Here is a 4,619-nt window from a genome sequence, read left to right on the forward strand (position 1 = left end):
CCTTAGCTGCCGCTGCGCCCAGCTCGCCGGGGCATGGCTGGCAGCGGTCCCGGCTCCTGCTGGGCTCCTTCTGCCGTCGGGGGAAAAATCCTCGGGGCTCGGCGCAGAGGGTCCCGGCGGGGCTGCGGGGAGGCGGGCAGGTACCCTCCGCCCTCCCCTTTGCTCGGCGACCCTCTCCTGCCTTTTATAACCTCCCTCGCAGCCGCCCCTCCGGCTTCCCACCTTCCCTCTCGCCTGGCGATGGGCTACATCCCTCCTCACCAGCCTCCCACTCCCCCCTTCTCTCCCTCCTCCTCTTCCTCCTCCCCTTTTCCTTCCTCCACCTCCCTAGTGCCTTCCAACTCTTCTTTTTTTTTTTTTTTTTTTAATAGATATTTTTTTTCCCCTTTCTCCTTCCCTCCCTCAGCATCTTTGGCAACGGAAACTTCCCCCCGGCGCAGGGATCCCCCCCCAACCCCCCCCACCCCCCGGCCCAGGTTCTCCCCTCTGTGCCCCCCGCACCCCCATTTTTCGGGCTGCCCTGCGGAGGCTGTTGGGCTCCCCTGGGTGTCTGCAAAGGGCTTGTGGCTGCAGTTTGCCGGAGGGCTGATGTATTCGGTGATTTGGCTCCGGTGCTCCGGCAGAGGGACTGGGGGAAGGGGGGGGTTCCCCTCCTGCCGCCACCCTTTGCAGCCCCTTTGCAAACTGGCTGGTGAAGGGGGAGGGAGGTGAGAAACACACACACACACACCCTTCCCATAGGGATGGGGTGAAACTGGCTTCGGATATTACTTGTGAGGGAGATGAGAGACCAGGAGGGGATATGGAGCAGGTGGAGGTAGGATGGAGGGTGGATTCAGCTGAGATATTAGGAAGAAATTCTTGACAACACAAACATAATGGTTATGCACATTAGTTGTATTCCTGCGTGGTTTTCTTCTTCTTTTGCTAAAAAATTACGTGTGCAGAGATCAGAGTCATGTCTCAGCAGCCAGGGGGTTATTTACTCATCCGCCTTTTTGTACTCCTTTGCCCCTCAAATGTGGCCGGACCTCCCTGTCACAGCAGCGTGTGCCATTCCTGCAAACCATGGTAAAACCTAAGCCCGGGTGAAACCTGCTCAGTGGCAGGTATAGCCCGAAATATTGAAAATCCATCAAAAGACTCGTGGATCAGCAATGAGCTCTTGTCAGCCAGCTGAGCACCCCTGCGGAAACCAGCGGTTGTTTGTGGGCCCCTTATTTGGGTCCTTTTGGGATTTATTTTAGAGCCCCTTCCAGTCCCTGAAGGGGCTCCAGGAGAGCTGGGGAGAGACTCTGGATCAGGGAGGGGAGCCATGGGATGAGGGGGAACGGTTTTAAAGTGAAAGAGGGGAGATTTAGATGAGCTATTAGGAAGAAATTGTTGGCTGTGGGGGTGGTGAGCCCCTGGCACAGGGTGCCCCGAGAAGCTGTGGCTGCCCCATCCCTGGAGGTGTTCAAGGCCAGGTTGGACAGGGCTGGGAGCAACCTGGGCTGGTGGGAGGTGTCCCTGCCCAGGGCAGGGGGGTTGGAAGGAGGTGATCTTTAAGGTCCCTTACGATTCTAACTATTCTGTGATTCTCTGATGTAGGTCCTTCCATGCAGTGGGGCTGTGGTGGGGGCATTTGATCACAACAAGGGGAAACTGAGTCACGGAGGAGGTGGGGATGCTGCTGGGAGGGTGGTTTTTCTCACAGGATGGGTAGTGGAAGGGGTAGAGGTGATGGGCAGGAGCAGGGGGGCTTCAACTGTTTTGGGAGCAAGAGGAAGGGAGCACTGTTTTGGGGCACACATGTCCTGGGGAAGGTGGGGAGCAGCAGTGGGTGATGCTGGGGAAACTGGATGATGCTCCTGGTGTCTTTGCTAATGACAACACCCCCCCAACATAACCCTCAGACCTGAAAGGGTCTCTGTCATGCCTCTCTGTCTCACCTCCTGGCAGCCTTCACCTTGGGCTCCTGGGGAGAGGTCCCCCCACATCCCACTGTCTCTTGGGGATGCCATGGCCAGGCTTGGGTCCATCTCTGAGCAGAATGAATCTCTGGATGGGTGAAACCTGCTCTCTCGTGCCAGGGCAGTTTCAGGGCATCCCTTCTGCACCTGCCTGGGACCTGGGGGGGTCGTCTGAGTTGTGGCTGCTGTGCCCATCCCAGGGAGAGAGACATGTCCCAGCTGCCCACGGTGACCGGGCAGCAGAAAGCTAGGCAGCAAGTTACGGTTTCTTCTTTCCTTGAGGAAATAAGGAAAGCCAAGGTGAGCTGCTGGGAAGGAGACGACAGAAGACATTGCTATTGGGGTCACCATCCTGGGGGGACCAAAGGTGTTTCCCTACCTGATGCTGGTGCATCCACCAACAGCCTCTCACGGGGTGCTGGACCATGCTCCCTTCTTCATCCCAACCACAGTCTCCGGCTCTGTGGCTGCAGACCACGGTGTATTGCAGATGGATCAATAGGAGGGCAGTGTCCTTTGATGGATTCACGGCCGAAGCCTTCATCCATCTTCGCCGAGCCGCTTTCTCTCCCTGAAGCACGGGAGAGGGCAGGAGGAGATCAAGGTCCTTCCTGCATCTGCTGGACCAAGGCGCAAGTGGCTGGCCAGGGCTGCACCCCAGCACGCGGGTGCAACCAGTGACCCATCCCAGGCCCCAACGGGTAAATGCTCCTGGCCCAGTAATTAAAGGGAATAAACAACACAGATGTAAATCTTCCGGCATTAGCTGGATTTAATCAACTGTGTCATTGCTTTGGCAAAGGAGTTTGAAAATATGTAAAGCTCTGCTAAATTCAGGAAACTCTTTGTTTCTCAGGTCTCCTAACATCCCCACCCCTGACAAGTGACGGGATGAGACGCGCTCCAGAGCCACCCTTGCCTTACCTTTCACTTCAATAAGCCCAACTGCAAAATTTCCTAAAAAAAGGTTTGAGAAAGCTCCCACACCCTCGAGCAGCCTGGATTCAGCTCGTTCACCGAGCGCATCGTGGGTCTAGGACGCATCTCCGTGCTTGGGTTTTGGGGAGCTGGTCAGGGCTTGGTGCACACCAGGGCAGAGGAGGCACCTTGCAGTGGGGAGCACCGGAGAGCCCATTTCCATGCCAAGATCCTGGGGATTGTCCTCAACCATCTCAGCCTGCCCATGGCCACCAAGTGGGGCACGTGCAACGGCCACGCTCTTCGCAGGTGCCCAAAGTGCGAGGTGATGGGAGGAAAGCAAAAGTGAATATCAACTATTTTTAGTCAAGGAATTCGTTGCCAGGGACGTGAAGATAATTCCTTCCCCATATATCAGGGAAATGGCTGCGGTGCTGTTTGAAAGGCCTAATTGCGGGGATTTATAGGAAAATGCAACTTGTCAGATGTGGCAAAAGAAAAATAAAACAGTCCCTGAGACAGGGAAATCAGTCCATTCGTCATGGTTAATCTCAAACTCCTCGGTGCGGCGCAGAGACAAACGTGGGAGATGGGTATTAGGGATGGGGAGAATGAAGAGAAATATCGGATCTCCAGGGAGGAGGGAGAGGAGTGATTTAGCCTGGCTTTATCTGCCTTTGGTGTATTTTTATTATTGTTTTATGTAACTGTATCTGGTTTGACGCTCCTGTGTTTGAGCAGCTCCACTGCGGCTGCTCTGTGGGGCTGTTTGTGTGTCTTACACCACTGCAGTGCTCCTACATTGTCCCCTGCATCCATCCCCTCCCCTTGTTTAGGAGGAACGTGCAACTCCATGTGTTCGCCCTGCACAATGGGGACAAGACTGGGGCCGGTCCCTGCACAGGGGAACACGGCACATCTGTCCCCACTTCCCACATGGGGCATCGGTAGTGGTGTGGGCCACGGGGCTTTGCTTCCAACGGGGCATCTGCAGGGAAAAAATAATCCTTGGTGTCGTGGACATGGAGATCAGGCTGATGGAAGGGTGGAGTTTGGCTTCTCAGCTGAAAACACAGCTGAGATCAGCAATGTGCCTCAGTTTCCCCACCGGTGGGTTGGGACTGTCTGATCGAGTGAAGCTGAGGATGCTTTTCAGCGTGGCGCTTGGTGGAGGAGGGACTGTCAGCACATGGAGCGGCGTTAACAACTGCAGGCTGAGGAAAAAACCCAACTCAACCCATCAAGTTTCTCCCAGGGGATTTGCTTTCTGCCCTGGTTTTAAAATCCGGTGGCAGGCTTTCTGTCCTGCGTCTGTCATTTCCCTCCTCCTAGACCTGCAGCGAGGGGAAGAACACGCTCTCAAACTCTGCCTGACAGAAGAAAATGGTTGCTGGGACCAGGTTTCCCTCATTCCGGGTCCCAGCGTAATATAATCGTGCCCCAAATTCAGGTTGCCCCATTGTATTTGACTGCTCCCTATAGCCTGCCTTGTCCCTGGAAGCTTCACGGCCGTTCTGAAAGGAAGAGCAGGAAATCTTAAACCACAGACCCGCTGGATACGTTGCAGGGAGGGAAGCCAAAAGCTTGTGACTCAATCAACAACCACCTTTAACCGTTATTACCTTAGAGTTGGGCTGGCAGAAGGGTTTCTTGGTCCTGAAGACCTTGCGAGAGGCTTGGGTGGCCTCTGAACGCTTCGGACCCCTGTTCGTCCCATCAAATTCCGCTGGAGATGCAGAGTTGTCCGTG

Source organism: Vanellus vanellus (assembly GCF_965231255.1).
Source record: "Vanellus vanellus genome assembly, chromosome: 24".
NCBI classification, from domain to species: domain Eukaryota; kingdom Metazoa; phylum Chordata; class Aves; order Charadriiformes; family Charadriidae; genus Vanellus; species Vanellus vanellus.